We start from the raw sequence: 20,759 nt of genomic DNA, 5'->3' as shown, positions 1-20,759 counted from the left end.
CCTCTCGCCAACCCTGCTTTGCATTATCTGACTGAAATGTGTCCTTGAACTTGGCCAATACTTCTTGCTTGCCTCAATAGAGGACAGAGAGGCTTGTGTGAATGTGTAGAAGCTACTCTACTGTACAAAGATAAAATTCACTTTCATTGCTGTGTTCCCTTTGGCCTTTGTCTCTGTTCACCACTGTTATGTGGCCCCCAAAAGGCTTTCTGGAAGGGATTGTGGCCCTCAGGCTGCAAAAGCCTCCCCTTTCCTGCTTTGGATAAAAAATGATGGGGAATCTCCTCTCCCTAGGCCTTAGATGTTGTTGGTGGTGTGACTGTTGCCTGAGGCAGCCTTCTCCACTTACCTCATGGTAGGGTGGACTCAGCTAGACTGCAGTTTGTTCACTTGAAAACAAGTTGCATGAAAGTACTGGGGTAGCTCAGCTTGTTAGCATGGTGCTGATAAGGCCAAGATTGCAGGTTCGATCCCCGTATGAGACAGCTGCATATTCCTGCATTGCAGGGGATTGGACTAGATGATCCTCAGGCCCCCTTCCAACTCTACAATTTGATGACCACCATGGGACCAGTTCATGATTGAATTGCACCATGGTAAAAGGTGGAATCAATGATGGGTGACTTAGGTTTATAATCCTATTGTAGTATTTGTAGTGATTTTATGTTGTGAGTTGGTTTAATAATTAACCAATTGTGATCTTATATTGATCCGTCATGAACAAAGTGCGATTGAAGTCCCTCTGCCCCAAGAGGTCTATGAGTAGCCAACTTCATTGTGATGGTCTGAATTTGTTTTCTGCTCATTTGAGGCTAGTGTTTGCCATTAGTAGCAAAAGCATCCTTCTGCAAATTTTATTTGTAGGTATATGTGACTAGCATATTGTTTATGTCCGAATGCATATTTAATGCTGCTGAATCTTTTCTTCTATCACTTATTTATTAGCCTTGCTTTCTGGTCTGGAGCTTGTGTGCTTTTCTGTGTGCGAGATAGTACTTAATCAGAATCCTTAGCTCTTGTAAAGTTCTATATTGTTTAGAGCTTGATTTAAATCTTACGGATAAATTCTGCTCTCCAGAGCCCTCAAGGCAGGATATTATGCATCTATAGATAAGTCTGTCTGAGTTCCAATCTTTCTTTAAGATGTAGGGGAAATTATTGCCTGATATACAAGAAGAGTGTAGAAATGAAGAATGCTTTGTGGCCAGGCATGCTTCTGTCCTACATATAACTTGGCTGTGCCTGGCCATTTTGCATCTACAGTGACTTTAATTTATATGTTCAAAAAATGGCTTATATCGAGATTTTTTGGTGTGTCATTGGGAAATGGGATCATAGGGCACTCTCCATTTTCAGTTTGAAACTGACACCCTCAGCTCAGTAAACTCCCCCCCTCCCAGATGCTTGAATTATAGGTATGAGAGAGCAGTGGGGGGGGGGGGAGAGAATGCAGGGAACTCTGATGAAAACAACTGTACATTAGATTAATAAAAATAATGATATTTTGCATGCAGTGTAGGGAAGTTTCAGCGCTCATCCAGGAATCTTATCTGTTTTTTGAGGTTCTTGAATGTGAAAGGTGATAAATATTGCAGATAAAATCTTGAATATTGGATGATTTGAGAATGTAAAGCACTGCTATAGAAACTCAATAAAGCATTTTTGGAAAAGTGTTTAGTATGTGCTTTCAGTGCCCATGTGTAATATAAGGAGAGGGAACTCAGTGAATGATGAGTGTAATATAAATGAGAGGACACCAGAAGAGGTTAGACAGTAAGGAATATTGTTTTATAGATCAAGGCATTATCTTTTTAAAATCTTGACCTATGGTGGTTCACTTAAGGATGCAATGCAAATGTTTAACTAAAGGAGCAATTCAACTTCATTGCGTGCTCAGTTTAAAATGATGCTATTAAGTGTTAGTTCACACCTGCAAGTGCTACTTATTTTCTCTTGTTTGATCATGACCAAGTGGGGAGAGATTTGTGTGCACCAAGAAAACAATGGGGACAATGGCAGAGATTCCCACAGTTATTGTGGACAGAGAAAATGATCACTGCTAGCCAATTTATTTATTTGATTTCTTACCTGATCTTCACCATAAAGACCCTAGGCACTTTGCAACAATATGATAATACATTATTAAAATCAATTAAAACAGCTGACATCAGATATATAAATTTGGTCCTAAAAATGTATCTCTAGAGTAAAGAGGTGAGTCTTCAGCGTGCAATGGATACTAAATAACAAAGCTATCAAATTCCGTCGCTTATGGGCTGCCACAGAGAATGTCTTCCCTCCAATCTTACAAGGCTGGTAGGACCATCAAGAGTGCTCCCTCTGCTGATCTTAGAAACGTACATTAAAATGCTGGCAAATTTTAATGAGGACATTTAGAAAATAATTCTCAAAATGATGTGAAAATCTGAGAACTGAATTTAAGACTGGGAAAACGAGAAACTGAAATGGAAATGGGCAAATCTGCCCCTCACATGCCTTTTCTTCTTGTGGAGACCCAATTAGAACCCTAATCTTCTAGGGTTCAGAATCAAGCAGGTAGCTTCTATGAGAAGAAAAGCTTCCTTCTGAAAAGGTCACAGGTAAAATTTGTGAGCAACCAGCACAAGCAGTGTGATGGCAGGGTCAGAGCTAAACGCTCCCCGCACAACCCCTTTGCACTTGCTTTCCCTCTTATTGTGAGGAATGACAGAAGAGGACTAAAGAATACTGAATGTTCTTAGCATTTCTTTAGATGCCAGTCATTTAAGCAGTTCCTTAAGTTGTTTTAAGTCTGCTCATGTTCCTTCTTCCCCAGTCTTTGATAGAAATGATTTCAGTCACGATAAAAAGTGTTGGTTGTCTAGCATGGTACTGTCATCAAAAGCAGGAGCTCTGTGACCCATGAATAGACCCATTTCCTTCATAATGTTTTCTGAAATAATTCTGAATACTCTAGACCAGCAGTTCTTCAGGCTCCCCCACCATCAAGGATCACTTGAAAATACCTGGAGGGGTCAGCAGGCCACTTAATAAACTTTTTGGTTGCTGCTCTAGAACTCAAAATATACAATTCGTATATTAATAAGCTTGCCTTTGTAATGCACCTGCTTTTGTGAAAAAAGTTCTGTAAAGTCGGGCAGAATGCTTATCAGCTTTAGCAAGACATATGCAGAGCTATAGCTCAGTGACTTTCCGCCCCTGGCAGAACTGTCCAGATTGTGCCCCCTAGCCACAGACAAATTGGCTCTTCTTTCTGCCTCTCCTCCAACCCCGCCCCCTCTACCCATTCAATTCCTCACACACTTCACCTTGTAATGAATTCTGATTGAAGGAGGCCAAAACAGAGAGAGGACACCAAGATGCAGAAGGCTGACCTAGATGATGGTATATAGGCGTCTCCCCACTTACGCACAGGCCCCTGCGTGCATAGGTGAAGTCACATAAAGTGGGGAGCACCCCACTTTAATAGATAGGGGGGCATGGGAGCCAACTCCTTGGGGCCAAGGTTCCTTCACCCCCCCTAAAATATTTGAGGAGCCCCCCCCAGTTAATGGGTATTGCTATTCATTTTTTTAATTAACAATTTCAACATAACAAATTATCAAAACACATCATCTTCATTATTTCTCCCCCTTTCCCACCTCCCACCTCACTAATAAACCTCCCCTCCCCTCTAAGACTTCCCTCAGCTCCTCTCTCTGATTTTTCAATCCATATTAATCTCTGCATATTGTAAAATTGTATGCATCCTTATATTGTCTATCTACTATATTAACCCTCAATAAATTTGTGTATTTTTATTCAAAACAAGGAGTCCAGTTCATTCTGTTGTCTTTTTAAATACCGTATTTTTCGCTCTATAACATGCACTCGACCATAACACACATGTAGTTTTTAGAGGAGGAAAATCTGTAGGCATGCCACCCGTAGGCATTCCCTCCATAACACACACAGACATTTCCCCTTACTTTTTAGGAGGAAAAAAGTGAGTGTTATGGTGCAAAAAATACGGTAGCTTGTAAAAGGCTCCCATTCTTCTTTAAAGTCATAGTTGTCCTTATCTCACAATTTGCATGTCAATTTCGCCAGTTCTGCATAGTTCATTAATTTCTCTTGCCACTGTTCTTTTGTCGGTATTGCCATTCAAATAGTGTATGTGTGCTCTGTCTCAATTATACAGGACGGTGATTACCTGCCTCCCTATTTATTTTATTCAAGTTGGCACCCTTGAAGGAGGATGTGCAAGAGGAGAGAGAGAAGTGACTCGGGAGTAGGCAGGCTTTGAGGTTGGCAACTCCCCCCACCCCCCGGTGGCCGGAGATGCAGGGGCATGGGCAGTGAGGTGGACTGGGCAGCATCAGGGGCGAAGGCTGGTGGTGGTCTGGGAGAGGCAGAGCTGGCACCTCATGGCCAAACAGGATGGGGCGCTGGGACATGCGCAGGCTCCCCCGTCAGGCTTCCCAGTCAGCCCAGCTGCTGCACCCAGCTGCCAGGAGTGCCAAGGGGCAAGGGGAGCAGCTGGGAAGAGCTGCTGGCCAGCACGCCCTCTTCCCTGCCCTGCCTGGGCTGCGGGCAGGGAGCACTGGCTGGACAGGGCACTCGGCGGAGGGTCTCGGCAGCTGATTTTGTGCCCCTGGTGGGGGCCCACCTCACCACCCCCTAGCTACACCCCATATGACTGATATTTTAAATTGTTCAGCCAGCTTTCTGCAAATCATTGCTCCACAAACCAGTGTCTGAGAACCTCAGGAAAGCAACCTCTACCAAAAAGGAAGAACTAGTGTCCGAATCATCCAGATCCCGCCGTGAAGAGCTAAACAACAAATGCTCAATTCAGCTGAAAAGAACGGCTGCAGATGAGACAGGAGTGAAATGCAATTATTGAAGACTGAACTTCAAAATAAGATTGCTTCTCTGGGAGAAGGATTGTAATCAAAGTAACTGCATAATAATGTTGTGCGATAATGATTGAAGCTGTTTTTTGGGGGAGTTTTTGGTTGTTGTTTTTTTGCTCCAAGCATGCTTAATTACATGAGACATGAGCTAAAAGCCTTTTATCACACTGAAGATGAGGTGCCAAATCTACATTTAAGAGTTGACCCACAGATGAAAAACTCTCTTTCATTAATGTGAGGACTGATAGCGGTGAGGCCTCTTTTGAGTGCTGGTTTTTTCTTTTAAATGCTGCATCACTGGATTGGTGCTGACATCTCTGCTGCTCATCCAATCCATTTATGTTCAAGTTTGGCACACACAGAGAAGGTCAATTCTTAGGCTCTATACTTCCCATTCCATGGTGGCAGCAAGCCACGGATGGTGAGGGGTTTTGGAAAACAAACCCCATGATTAAAAGTTGGGTGAGTTTAGCCTGGAGATGAGAAGATAAATGCGAGACATGACAGTTCTCTTCAAATATCTGAAGGGCTGAACCAGAGAAGGTGGAACAGATGACTTCTCTGCTGCTGCAGAAGGTGTGACTGGAGGTTATGGGTGGAAAGGGCAATTACAAGAACTGTTCTAACAGTAAGAGACAATAGTGGAACAGACTAGCTAGGGAGCTGGTAGACTCTCTTTTGCTGGAGATAGCTAAGCAAGGGTTGGGCAACCATCTGTCTGGGATGCTGTAGTTGCACCCTGCATTGCAGATCTTGTATTGTAGAGGGGGCTGGGCTACATGAACTTCAAGGTATCTTCCACTTCTAAAATTCAATGGCTATATGTGCTGAATTTTGGTAGGCCGTGCCACCTGCAAAGGTGGTCATGCAATGCTTCCAAGCCTACAGATGTCCCTGTCAGGGCTTCAGGAATTCTATTTCTTCCCCGGTGGTAGCAAAAAGTTGAGAAAACAAGATAGTTCTTTTTAATGGGTTTATTCATTCATAACAGCGAGAGACAAAGGAACGCAGTCTGCCCTAATCATGGCGTTGCTCCAACTCAGCTCCTTCTCCCTCCTTCCTAGCAATAGCATTTCCCCTTACGGTGGCTGCTCATGGCCAATTGTCTCTGAGTCCTTTGTTCCTGCACTCTCAACAAGTGCAGAGTTCTGAGAGAAGGGGTGTCAGAAATACTCTCCAGTGACAACATGCCAGGTGGCTGCTCTGCCTCTGTCCTCCCTGGCTCTGCCTCCCTCTTCTCCTAACTCTTCCCAACTCTTTTGTTCATCTGTTTCTGAGCTGTGACCCTCAAACCCCCTGCTGTAAATCAATGCTGCATTCCGTCAGGAGAACGTGGGTGGGGTGGGTGATCTCCAACATTCCCCCTCCATCTCTTCCCCTGGAGTCCAATCCCTGACATCCCCCTGTCCACAGGTTGGTTGCATTGATACTGGTTACCGGGAAGTAGAGGGGTGGTTGTGAGGAAGTAAATAGGTCAGCAGACAGTGAATGCACTGGCAGAGCCAATTCAGCACTCCTGCTAGCACATTTACACCATGCTGCCCTTCCTGCTGCCTCCCCTATTTGCCTCCTAGCAGGCAGTAGTGGAGGGAGTGACTGGAAGTCAGGTGAGCAGCATCGCCTCACCCACTTCTGATCATGCTATGCTCAGCACACATGCCACCATGGAAGCATTTTGAGATTGTGAGCCTGGAGTCTTGGCAGACTGCACTGAAGTTGCATTGTACTCTAAGCACTGTCCCAGGGAGAATGAGCAAGAATGACTGAATCCCAATAAAGGTTCAAAAGTGGTTATTTTCTTATTACAAACACAAAAATGGCACCAGAGAACAAAATAGTGTTGTGGCTTGAGTTACGAAAATGAGATTATTACACAGAGGAAAAATTAGTTTGAGCACAACTCATATACAGGCTGTATAAATACCACCATGCCTGGACCTACAGCTTATACTATGATTGTTGCTATAATAGAGACAGAGGGAGTCAGGAAACATTACGGTTGCAGTATAATAGGGCAAGCAGCCTTCCACCACCTGAGGTCCACATGTGGAAGTGGGTAGGTGGGCAGGTGGACTGCATGGCCAGAGCAAGTGGTGAGCGCTTTCCCCTTTGTTGCCTGCAGAACTAAAATGCAGCCTTTACGCAAAGAATGCTCCGCAAGTGAACTTACCATTACAAATCTGTTGTGTTTTCCATCTCAGTTTCTGGACCACAAAAATGGCCCATATAGGACACTACATTGGCACCTCTGGCTGCCGTCTCTTTGAAATCTTTTCTGCCCTGGCTTCGTCATAGAGATGCCACTGTGTGGCAGTGTTGCCCCTGCTTTTGGTGAGAAATAACATAAGGATTTCAGGAAATATTAGGGGGGATCTTAAGACCATGGGCTCTGTCCTTCCTGTGCTTGCAATTGATGTGGAAATCGAAGTAGTTTTTCTAAACTTTGAGACAGTTTTTCCACCTCATCAAGAAGCAGTAAAGGGGACAAACAAAGCGTTTTTATGGTACTTCGCCAGCATGCATGCCTGGAGGTAACTGTTCCATTGGAAGAACATTACCCATCTGCTGGCAGTTTCAAGAACAAACATAAGTAATGGTGGGAACAATTAGTGGGCTTGAACAGTACTGTGATATACCTGCTGAAAGCTTACACAGGAGACCAGACTCTGGAATAATGGCTAACGGGCACAAAAAGAAGTTGCTGTTCTGGAAGCAACTAGTGATGTGGAATGAAATAATACTTAGAATTTAATAATCCTTTGAAGATTTTGCCAGCTGCTGCCTCACTTCGGACAGAAGCAACATCCAGACTGAATTCATCCCAAGTAAATATCTAAATATCTAATATCTAACCTCATCTTTTGTGCATCTCAGCTGTTGAAAAGGAATGGGTAGCTGATCCGATGCACAAGGGGACACTCCCCTATGAGGCTCATTGCACTGACAGGAGAAAGTAGCATGCCTGGAAGCAGGGGAGGAAACCTAGGGAGGTCCGGATAGACAAATAAAAACATGGCAGAGGGAGAAAACACTGTGCTTCCTAGAAAGTGGTAGAAAATGAATTTATCCATGTGTCCCACTAGATATCCATAACCCAAGACAGAGCTGCGAGTGTTGTGCTTATTATTGAGAACCAACTGTATGAAACTTTGGGGCAGGTGGTTGGCTGTGTAGATGGTTCTAACCTCAATACAGAATGGCAATGATTTGCAAATAAACCCTTGTTGCTGGGGGTAATTCTTCAATTGAGAATGTGCATTCTTAGAATGGGCAAAGTAAGGGGTAGACTGCTTTGGTTTTTCTAGCTACCCATTGTATAGTGGACTCTCTGGCTGAACATGGAGGTGAGATTGAAATCGTACAAATGTATTGTTGGGGCAAATATATATGTAGTAAGACTTAAAAAAGAGAAAAGCTTGAGGATGCAGTCCTATGCACACTGTAAAGCTGGGTGTAAATCACATGCAACTGTGGACCAAACATTCAATGCATCAGACACAATGGAAGAACTCTGAGGCTGTCTGTGATATATTGTAGGATCCAAGCTAAAAGAATGGCAACCATACTTTTATGTTGCACCCGTGGCTGAATTCAGATCTGTAGAACGGATCATGGTGAAGCTACAAGAACACGTTCATACCCTGTATACCCACCTTCTTTAGCAGAAATAATAAGTTTCTACAGAAGCATTGGCTGTAGCTCAATGCTAGAACACATATTTCAGTTTCTGAATTTTCTCCAAGTGGGGCTGCGAAAGATCCCCATCTGAAACCCTCAGCAGTTGCTACCAGTCAGTGTGGAACAGACAGACTCTGACCTGATATGAGGCAGCTTCCCATGCTGAAGCTTTCCATTATTAGAAGAGGAGGATTTGGATGTACAGAACCTCTACGGTAGATCAACGGTAGCAAAGTGCATCAATTCTGTGCATCGTTCATTTCTCCCCCTTCCCCCCCAAATAAATAAATTCTGGAATTCAAGAATCTTATTGGCCTAAAGAATCAGAGATATGCCAAAATTTTGTTGTGCTGCTTTTTGGTGTTTATGATATCTTGCTGCAAGGCTGTGTAAACACTTGAAACACATCTAAATGAAAGCATTTAAAGAGTGCAATCATGTTGACAGCTTCCATCCTTTTATTAGATAATCTTATTTGTTGCACTAGCACATGCTTAACATGTGCATCATCCTAAAATGAATTGTACAAATCCATATGGAAAGGAAACCTGCTCAAAATTGATAGGAGAAGAAAGAAACTGCACCCCAAGGACATTTTTTAAAAAAATATAAAAAATCCAAGCCACCGACTGCTTAGTCCTCAATTTGCAATTGTAAAGATGGGGGCTGTTTTAGTCAGCTTATTTAGTCTTTTGCAAGAGATGTGTGAACCAGACTATAAGGAGATGAAAGCTCTGTTGTTAAATCCATACTCAGATGAGCTCACTGAACATTAAGGATACCCTGAAGCAGAATGGGAACTTACTTCAGAGGTGTCATTGCTTTTGTAGTTTCAGAACATGTTGCCAGAGGGAAGTATCTTAAGCCTCTCTCTCTCTGTCGCTCTCTCTCTTAAAGCAATGAGCCATCAAAAACTTGCAGTTCCTAAAGTTTGTCTTTCTATTGTTAATTAACAGTTTTTTTAGAAGTTTAAAGCGGGGGGAATTATGGATGGAAAGTCATATAAACAAGCAATCAAGAAAAGAATGAGAGATGGACATACTTGAGACCTACATTGACTCCCAGTACGTTTCCGAGCACAATTCAAAGTGTTGGTGCTGACCTTTAAAGCCCTAAATGGCCTCGGTCCAGTATACCTGAAGGAACATCTCCACCCCCATCATTCAGCCTGGACACTGAGGTCCAGCACTGAGGGCCTTCTGGCGGTTCCCTCACTGCGAGAAGCCAAGTTACAGGGAACCAGGGAGAGGGCCTTCTTGGTAGTGGCGCTTGTCCTGTGTAACACCCTCCCATCAGATGTCAAACAAATAAACAACTATCTGACTTTTAGAAGACATCTGAAGGCAGTCCTGTTTAGGGAAGTTTTTAATGACTGATGTTTTCATGTAGTTTTAATCTTTTATTGGAAGCCGCCCAGAGTGGCTGGGGAAACCCAGCCAGATGGGTGGTATATAAATAATAAATCATCATCATTATCATCATTAATGATTATTATTACTAGCAAAAGGGCTTCTAGTGGTACCTCTAACCCAGGGATGGACAGAAGGTAGATCTACTGGTAGGTAGATATTGGGGTGCTTTGAAGTAGATCAAGAAGGATTTCCGGCTACCATTTTTAAAAACAAAAATAAAGTGCTGAAATTAAGAGTTAGGAGAACAGTAACCTGGGGTGTTTCTTGTGTGTGGGAGGCCTGTGGTTGCAGTTCATTTCTGGTGCTTAGAGTAAATCATTGGGCTCAGAATTTCCCAGATACGGAAACCATTCACCCACATTGTCATTGTCTTGCCAGAATTCAAGGTCATCACTGAAACATCTTTAGTTCCCCAACCAGAAAATACACTGGTGTCTCTCTGTTCTGCAAAATACAAGTATATCAAGTAACAAGCTGATGCGTCAGGACTACAGAAAAGACAGCTGACCTAACCGCGTTTCTCAACATGAAAACAAAACAGTCAGAAGTGTGAGCAGAGCCATTACGTTAATTCTCTGGCAGGTGGGTTGCTGTTGATTATAGGAAGGGCAGGGCAGTGAGATGGTTGGTGCAGTGCAGACACATCAGTGGAGCCCATCTGGTGCTCCTGTCTGTGCATTTGCACTGCACCAACTTCCCCACTGCCTTTACCTTCATCCTAGTAACAGTGATCTGCCTGCCAGGAAGCTAGTGGGGTGGCTTTGCCCCAGCAAGCCACTTCTGAATGTTGTTAAGCAAGGTTTTTTCTTAAAGCGGCAGGGTGTGTGGGTATGGGGACATGTAGGCCTGCAAATATTGCAGGACTACAATGCTGAGGGGAGTAGGAGTCCCAACAACATTTGGAGGGTCAGAGATTCCTCGCCCCTGTCTTAAAGGACACAAAAATAAAATATATACTAGATCATTTTCATTTGTTCTCAAATGTCACCTTCCTGTTTTTGAAAATGGTGAATTGGTGTGTGAACAAGCAGCAGCAGCAGCAGCAACAACCACCACACACAGACACAAACACACCCCTGAAAAACTACCCTGGGAGAATGCACAGATCTGACTATGAATCTGAGGTAGTCTGACTTGCTGATTGCGAAGGCCACAGCAGTGGTTCCAGAGGGCTGCCTTCTAAAACAGTTTTAAAATGGAGAGGAAAATCAAGAGTTTTCTGTAAAAGTCATTTGCCAGATGGTGTAAAAATGAATATAGAGCCAGGGGCACTTCTTTTTAGTTTTCAGAGTATGTTGTTAGAACTTTGCAGTTGTTCTAAATGTTAGTTGCCATGGTGCTAGGATGAACTTTACTTCATTATAAAAGTAGGCTGAGAGAGAAAAATGACAACAGCAACAAAAAATTGTGGAGTTGGTGTACAGAAAATGTTACTTTTACCTTCAGCCCCTTTGCCCTTTTTGTGCTTTGCACATTATCTGAAATTGGGGAAAGAGAACTGCACTTCCAGCTTTTAATTCTGAAAGGTAGAGGAGCTGAAGTCTCACAGTTATTTTTGGAACCACACAGCTGCTCCAATGTTTGCACAGGAATCCGTGTGGGAGATGTGCAAGCTATTTTGGCATGCAGAGTCTGCTCTATCTCTTCCATGCATTTCCTTTTTCAAATGTGCAGATACAAGCAGGGCTCGCTCATGTCTGCAGCCTCCTAGGGTCTTAGTAAATGTGAGTCGCCGCTCAGAGGCGTGTGACAACTGCTACTAAGTCAGACAGTCTTCAGTAGCGCTGAACACTCCACCAGACAACCTATATTTATTGTTTATTGAACATTCATTCTGATTCACTTGCACAAAGCTTACACAATACACTATACCTTTAAAGCATATTCAAAACACAGTCATTCCCTTGAAGAATTCTGGGTGTTGTAGTTTACCCATCACAGAGCTACAGTTGCTACCAACCTGTAACAAACTACAGTACCTAGAATTCTTTGAGTGGGAAGATGTGCATTGACTGTGCTGTAATGTTATAGTTATAGTGTAGATAGCTTATGCATGGTCTTTATTGAGCATTCAACTCCACTCGCTTTCATGGTGTTTATATGTTTCCCCATTATTCAGTCATTCGCTCTTTTCAGTGCATTTCTTCAGCACTTTCCTAACTGCAAAAGTCTGTATTTTTATGTATTTGTTGCACTAGAGAGACAGAGTACTTTAATTGTGCAGGTCTAAATTTTGGGCTCCTTTGGGAGAAAAGTCAGGATAAACCAACCAACCAACCAACCAACCAACCAACCAACCAACCAACCAACACCTGTTGTATGGTTGAATCCCTCTATAGGTGACCTGATATCTCTGGCCCTAGAAGCCACTTTCCTTTCGTAACAGCATGGCCTGCATTCCATATCTCCTACTTTCATGGCATCTCCTCCAAAGCCACAGAATAAAAATCTACCAAATAGTTCTTGCAAACACCATCTCCTGTCAACAGAGTGATCTGAAATGCAATTGTGTAACTGGCAAGAACTTGCATGATAAGAAATTGTCAGTCAATTGTCAAATGCTACAAGGCTTTGGAAATCTACAAGTCGAATAAAACCCCTTTGAAATTTAAAGTGTCTTTGAATTTTTAATGGAATTATATTTAGCTTTTTAAATCAAAAATGCTTTCCAAAAAAGTTGCTTGATTTCTGCATGCTAGGATTCCACCATGATTATTATAACCTTGCAGCAGCTCTTACAATGAAATACATTTTTTCCCTAATATAAAATAAATTCAGCAGGAGTTGTTGTTTTTAATAAAGAGAGGTTTGAAAAGAGAGTTTGGAGAAGTCAATAGTTGTTTTTTTTAAAAAAGGTTATGAAATCTGTATGACACACAACTTTCATGGTATAATGCAATGCATTTCATGGAAATTTCTCTGGCCTAACATTCCATCTCTTGCCTTTAGATTGCCTTTGTTTCCATCTTACATTTTTGTCAGGTTCTCTTTTGATTTAATGTTCCAAAAAACTAGAATGTGGCAAAGTGTTGCATTGGCACACTGAAATGAGAATTTTCTTTTAAAGTGATATTTCATAGCCAGCAGAACAGAATCCTTCAAAGATAAACTAGCAGAATATTATCTTATTTTCTCAGTCAGTTTTAATTAGTTTTCCAGAACTACAACGCCTCGTTATTTAATATAGATTTCATTAATATGAATCATATAATCACCATCAAATGTTTGGGAATTTTGATTGATTTCTGTCTCTCCTGTGAGACAATGCAAGATTGTGCTTTGTGAGTTAGAGAGTTACTGCTGGAGAGTTACAGCACATGCTGTGGCTGTAGAGACAGATATGGGAGCAGTGCCTTCATATATATATATATATATATATATATATATATATATATATGTATGTGTGTGTGTGTGTGTGTGTGTGTGTGTGTCTCATTTTCCTCATTCTCATTTTCCTACTCATATTGAAATACTGCCCCTCAATGAGGCCAAACTTAGATTCACAAAATGTTTAGGGGTGTGCGTACCCCTAGAAAAAAAGCACTGTATGGGAGAGACGTGTTTTGTTGCAGCTGGGGCAGATGAAGGTTTCTGGTTGTGCTGTTGCAGATGCACTATGGTGTTTCTTCATTCTACGCTCTTCCCAGCAGTCATTATTCCTTTGTCTCCAACAACTGCAGTTATCTGCAAGGGATCCCCACATGGCAGGTTTAATGTTGCCAGCCTTCATGTCACATTGGAAATGCTAGATGTCCCACATTTGACAATATTCTGTTCACGCTACAACGGATCAAAAGATGAGGTGCCAAATTGATTGGGCTTCAGAAAATAGATTAAGGAAAATGAATAAAGAAAGCTGTGTGTAAAAGCCAAGAGAGAACATTCCTGTAGAGTGACAAACAACAACAACAACTAGGGATGTAGGGTGTGTGTGTGTCTGTGTGTGTGTGTGTGTGTGAGAGAGAGAGAGAGAGAGAGAGAGAGAGCGAGAGAGCGCACAAGCACAGTGGTGGCAAGGCCAAGAGCTCATCAAGACAGTCCTCAAGAAGTGTCAGAACATTTTGGCAGCTGTGTTGACCCCTTCTGTATAAGGATCAGTGAACAGTTACAGGCTGCATTCACACCACATATTTAAAACATTATGATACCACTTTAAGCAAAGTATTCTTGGAGCTATAGGTTGTTAAGGGTTAATTCCCATTGCGGCTTAACATTCAGCCCCTACAGAACTCTGGAAATTGAAGCTTTAGCAAACTAAAGACCCCATAATTCTTTTGGGGAAATCCATAACAAGTGGTATTATAATGCTTTAAATGAATAGTGTTAGGCTTGCCATCTGGAAAATTCCAGACATGTATGGAAATTGGATGCCTAAAATGACTGGGGGGAATTTTTGAATTTTAATTCTTGTCTGGAATTTCCCACAGATATGGCAACCCGGGCCCCCCCTCCGGTTTTCTGTTTTTATGTGTGAGTGTGTGCCACCGAGGCTTTCTTCCCCCACCTTGGCTGCCGTTGGCTTCCCTTTCAGCCCCATCCTCTGCCTCCCAGTGTGTTCGCTTGGCCCATTGTTCTAGCCCTGCCCGCCATATTTCCACTGCTGCCTTTGGAGGGAAGAGAGTGACGGACAGACACAGGCATGGGCGAGGTGCAGCGTTTAGTGGGGAGGGTCCACACCAGGTGTGGAGCATCTCTCTTCCTTGGGTGCCTCTCTCTCTCTCTGGGCTCCTGGGATAGGTGGTGAGGGGGTCGTCTCCCCTCTTTGAGGGCCTCTTCAGTCCTTCAGCTCCGGAGTTCTCCAGGTCTCCTTTCCACCTTGGCACCCAGGTCCTGCCTGTCGTTGCTGCTCCGATGAGGCCTTCACACTCAGTCCCTTGAACGTGGGATGGGGGCTGCCACCTCCGGCTGGGTGCGGGGCTCTGCTGAGGTTGGGGCTGGGGCTGTATTCTGCTGCCCTTCTGGGCTGCCTCACAGCAGCAGGAAGAGGAGGGAGTCATGGTTTGCAACCGCGGCTGAGTTTGAGGCAGAATATAAATGCGAATCCTTCATGATACTTCTGTATGTGAGGGGCGATATATAAATAACCAACCTGATGGCACGCGGGACATTGGGCGATTCTTCCTCCTTGGCTTCTTCATCCCTGCCTAGCAGCTCTCAGTGCTGCTCCCCCCCCCCACGTCCCTCTCCAGGTATTCTGAACGTGCTGGCATGGTTTTGGCTCCCCTTCCCTTGAGGTGGGGGTGTCCCCATTTCTCTTACACACAACTTTGGAGGTTTCCTTACTTTTTAAAATATGGCCAGCCTAAATGGTGTGAATGTGGTCATAGAACAGTTAGCTGGCCTCTTTCTCTGACTCCCTCTAGGGCAGGAGTAGGCAACTTCAGATCTTTGGCTCTCAAGACTCTCACCTGATCATGCCCCCTCCCAAGACCACACTTCTCACTCCAGTTATTTTGCCTGCCTAGAATGTGTTAATGTACTTTGATAATTCCATGTTTTGATTATTTATCGACTTTAGGGCTATATATCAAATAATCAAAGGTAATAAGCCTGTTACCAATGAGATATATGCCAGTCATCACCATAGTATTGCACATCATGTAAATTTGTTTCCATCCTTCACTTCCATCTAAGACTATAACTCTTTCTGCTGTTTCTCTTCTGGCTATGGCATTGGCTTCTAACATCCCCAAAATTATCAGCCTCATTCTGGTGGTCTTGCACAGAGCACAGCTGCCTTGATCTGAGAATGCTGCAGACTTCTTGTGATCTGATGTTTTGAAACACTGGGAAATTCATCTCCAGCATCTCCAGGCTATCGTTTCAGAACATTATTTCTACAGCTGCCACTACTGTCTCTTTGCAGGCTGACTAGGAAATGTATCCCTTTCAAACTCTGGATAATTCATTTGTGCCCCAAAGAAATGAAAATGCTGAAAGTGTGTGTGTATATATTAAAGCCAAGTAGTGATTTTGCTTTTAAAGTCCTTTGAACTATACAAGAAAGCTTTCATGCCTCTTTAGAAATGCCATCCGGCATAGGAATAGTCAGCGAGAGGTTAAGCTGGAAATCTTTGAGATCCAGATGAGCGTTCACCTTCCAGATGTGTCAAAAATTTGTAATGTAGAAAGCTGTAGTGCATGCCTAGAAGAAAATATGCACCCGTATGATGACTTTTCGTGCCCTTTCGAATAAATATGTCAAGAGAAACATGCCCCTGTCTTTGACGAAGCAATTAATGCTTGGAAATTGGATATCATGGGATAAAATAAGAACCAGGTCATACTATTCAAAAGCTGCTTACAGCCAACCAAATATACTCAGAAAAAAATGTCGCATTAATGTCAGTGAAAAGCCTTCCTATATAGTTCCTTGAATTCTCCTTGAATTTTATGTATGTAGCATTTGCTCTGACTAGGTATGGGGGACCCACATGCAGAGGTCAGCTTCTGGGGGCACAGCTTGTACTTATTCAAATGCTTCCCTCCCCCTCTGCATCATGATGTTTACATGGCTCTTTCAAAATTAATTTGGGTGAATGTCCTGAAGCAAATAAGGATGCACATTCCCAACCAAGACCACTGTGTGTTGTGCACGACAAGAACTGGATTGCAGCTCTTTTTTCTTTTGTCACTTGCCAATGTGTTTGCCTCAATATTGCAGAAATGACTAATGAGCAGATACAACTGTCTGTCGTGCTACCAAAAGAGTGTTTGCATGACTTGGAAGCTTTTCATTTGATGCTTCTGATGTGTTCTTAATAGTAACATATTGGGCACCCACCAGGAATTGCGCATATCCCTTTTGCAAAAAAAGGCCTTTCTGATATGACTGCTCAGAGTCTGTTTAGGATTTCTGAAATCACTGTGAGAGCTCAATGCCTTCCAACTTTAACCTTAAGGACCGCCGACTCATCACAAAGCCTTGACCTTGGCTTAGGGCTTAGGAAGAGCTGACTCATCACCAAGTTTCCATTCCCCAGCTCTGTAACTCCCCTTCCAGAATGCAAGGCTTGCCTTGGTCCTTGGGCTCTCCTCACAACACAGACTCCCATCTTCTGCTCTTTGCTGCCCCACTCTTGAAACTGTTTATATAGCACGATCTGGGACACGCTTCTTGGCAGTGGTACTTGGCAGCACCCATTTCTGGAGCCCCGAGATTGTGTTCTGGTGACAGAGGCCTGTAGTATCTTTAGCTTTGTACAATCACTCGCATCTACAATCAAAATGAAGAGCAGTTAACAAAAATAACAAATTTAGCACCAGCTTCACAGAGCTCTGGAAAAGCCTCCAAGAGATGTTACTATCAGGATTTCATTGTGCAGAAGAGTTTGAAAAACATGTCTTTTTACAAAAATAAAAAAGTATATTTCATCAGCACTGGATAGTTCAGTTGGTTAGAGCATGGTGCTAATAACACCAAGGTTGCAGGTTTGATCCCCTTATGGGACAGCTGCATATTTCTGCATTGCAGGGGTTGGACGACCTGATCCTCAGCGTCCCTTCCAGCTTTTCAATTCTATGATTCTAAGATTTTGGAAAGGAATAGGCACACTTTCATGTTCCTGGAATAGTATCTACTCTCTTATTCTGGGGAGGAGAGAGGTAAAGGGACAATTCATGTCCAAATTAAATATGAAGAAAAATAACACTTTTGTTATTATTCTTAAAACTAGCAAAGTATTATGAAAATCATGAGCCCTAAGTCAGAACACTGAGAGCAGGCATATCCTTTAACTGTTTTTTTTTTAAAAAAAGGAAAAATGTATTTTAATATACCAGCACCATATTATGAACGCTTAGGGATCCTAAATCAGAGCCTTGTTAGCCTATTGGATTGTTAGCCTTGGTCAAAACAGACTGAAAAATCTCAATTGTCAGAAAAAAATAAATTCATCAAATGCAGGATAAATTCGTCTAGTACAGATATTCTAGCATCCTTTGCATGGACCATATGACTGGAGCTCATTCAGCAGCAGTGGTCCACTGATAATAGTTTCAGGTTGTCTAGTATAAAATATTGGCCATTAAACAATTTCTGATTATTAGATATAACACCTAGGTCCTAAATTTCCTGTGCAGATACTGCCTTTATCAAAGCTCAAGTCACATGAGTAAAATACGCTAAAAACCGGATTACTGAACTATCACTGGTGTCAGACTCCCCAAAGCATGGCCCTGAATTTTCAGGCAGATGGGGTGTGAATATGGGTAAAGTATTAATTTTGGCTTGACTTGTGACCATATCATTGGCTATGCTAAGCAGTCCGTCTTCTGCATGCTCAGGGCATGCTTAAGTGTCTCAAGTTGTGCATTTAAAAACGGGGCCATCTAAAGCTGGCAAGCACCACCGTGTTCTGGGACTAAGTAAATTGCTCATTTTTTGATATCATGATTGCTTCTGAGTTGGAAACAAATCAGTTTTCTTTACTCTTAGATCCATGATGGGTAAAGATTAATACATCATTTTCTCTCTGGAACATGCAGACTGTCTTGCAGTGCAGTTTGAATACAAAGCCATCTGCAAAATGTTTCCTTTATTCCTTTGGATTTTGGCTCAGATTCCAAGCGAAATTTAAATGCAACACCAGTTCCACTGTCTAATGACTGAATAATTAGGCTTTTAACACAGACAAGGGATCATCTGAAGAAATGGCTTTTTGTAAAAGGGCATTTCCTTTTGAACTATGCCTCTGTGTCTGTTCTGCCAAGTTATCTCCTCACTGCAGAATATATATCTTGCTACGAGGACTAAAATATATCTTACATAGCTTAAAGAAATGTTAACTCTCATACCTGAATGCCTTTTCATAGAAGGCTTCCGTGGGCTTGTTATCAAAAAGACTGATCGTTTTCCTTATTGTTTAGGATTAAATTTGTATGAAATGATGGCTAGTCTTATAGCAGTTCTGGGGCAGTTGCACATTTGTAACCTAACCGGATTGTAGCAGCTCTAATGCAGCCTGAATCTAACCTGCTTGCACAACTTGTCATGTGCAAGCTCAACAGGGCATTATTAATATCCACCATGCATTCAGTTAACGTGTTGGGGGAGAGCAGGATTGCTGCTCTCCCACTGCCCATTCAAAATTCGTGTGAAAGGGGATCTATGCACATTCAGACCTAGCCAATCAAGGTTCTCTTTCCCATGAAGGATCATTATAAGAATAGAAGATGCCCCTGCAGGATCAGATTAATGGCCCATCTAGTCAAGCATCATGATATGACAACAACAACAACAATGCAAAAATCAGATGTGAGGCTTCAGAGGCATGGCTAGCAAAAGTGTGGCTAGCCGTCATGCTTCCCCTTCACATGATCACTGAATGGATGAGGGTTTGTCTAAACATTCCTAACACTGCAAACTCAACATGTTTTCCCTTGCAAAATCAAACTCTGAGTTGCTAGAAAACAAGTCAATTTGGCCTATGAAATGGAAAACATACAAAATGCTGGTAATCAGCCTTGAGTTCTGAGGCTCGTTTGTTAGCAATTGCCTCTAACCACCACCACCACTACCATGATTTACAATGAGAAACAAGTTTATGAGCAGAAATTCAATTCCAGTAGCAGATCCCATTCACAGGCTATCCATCTAAGAAAGTTAAGATTTTTACAACCTAAGAAAGAGAAGATACTTACAAATAGGCAGAGGACAAAACAGAAAGGGGTGCAGAGAAGGAAAGGCTAAGAAGAGATCCGAAGGCTAAGGAGAAGAGATACAGTACTTTCCCAGGAAAGAGTTCCAAAGAAAAGGAGTGGCAAGATAGCAAGGACAAAAGAAACCACAAAACAGAAGAAGTAATCTAAAGTCTAATTGAGAGGATGGCAACAACCCAGATAAATGGAGGAAAAATATGGAGGAGCTTTGGCTTAGTGGTACAAAAGATTAAGGTAAAGGTAAAGGTACCCCTGCACGTACGGGCCAGTCGTGTCCGACTCTAGGGTTGTGTGCCCATCTCACTTAAGAGGCCAGGGGCCAGCGCTGTCCGGAGACACTTCCGGGTCACGTGGCCAGCGTGACAAGCTGCATCTGGCGAGCCAGCACAGCACACGGAAACGCCGTTTACCTTCCCGCTAGTAAGCGGTCCCTATTTATCTACTTGCACCCGGGAGTGCTTTCGAACTGCTAGGTTGGCAGGCGCTGGGACCGAGCAACGGGAGCGCACCCCGCCGCGGGGATTCGAACCGCCGACCTGATGATCGGCAAATCATAGGCACTGAGGCTTTTACCCACAGCGCCACCCGAGTCCTGTACAAAACATTACCTGTGTACAAAAGGCCCCGAGTGCAGTCTTCAGCAGCCCGTTGCCTTATTTTACCTGAATAAAGGGACAAAGTGCATAGAAAGCTGTGGGGCCATGCTTAGACTCCTCTTGTCCTCACCATCCATCAAAAGCTTGGAAGCATTTGTGCATACACCTTTATGTATTGGGGCTTCCCCAGATTGTGGAGTCCTAAATGTACACGGTTTTAGGATCCAGAAAGTCTACCCACATAGTCTACCACATGTGTGAATGCTTCATCACTCCCCACCATCCACCATCAATGTGGAGGGGGATTATTGGGGAGGCACTAAGAGGCAAGTTGGTAGCAGGAGGACACTGGAAGTGGGCGTCCCCAAGTGCATTGACTGCTTATTTGTGATTGACCAGCCTAGAGCCTAGACCTGCATAAAGATATGTCTGAGGGTCTTCTTTTGATGGACATTCCATCAAATATCTGAAAATGGATTTGATGAGTGATCAAATCCATTTTCAGATATTGAGGAAGT

Source organism: Podarcis muralis, chromosome 4 (genome assembly GCF_964188315.1).
Source record: "Podarcis muralis chromosome 4, rPodMur119.hap1.1, whole genome shotgun sequence".
NCBI classification, from domain to species: Eukaryota; Metazoa; Chordata; class Lepidosauria; order Squamata; family Lacertidae; genus Podarcis; species Podarcis muralis.
This window is presented reverse-complemented; position numbering follows the sequence as displayed.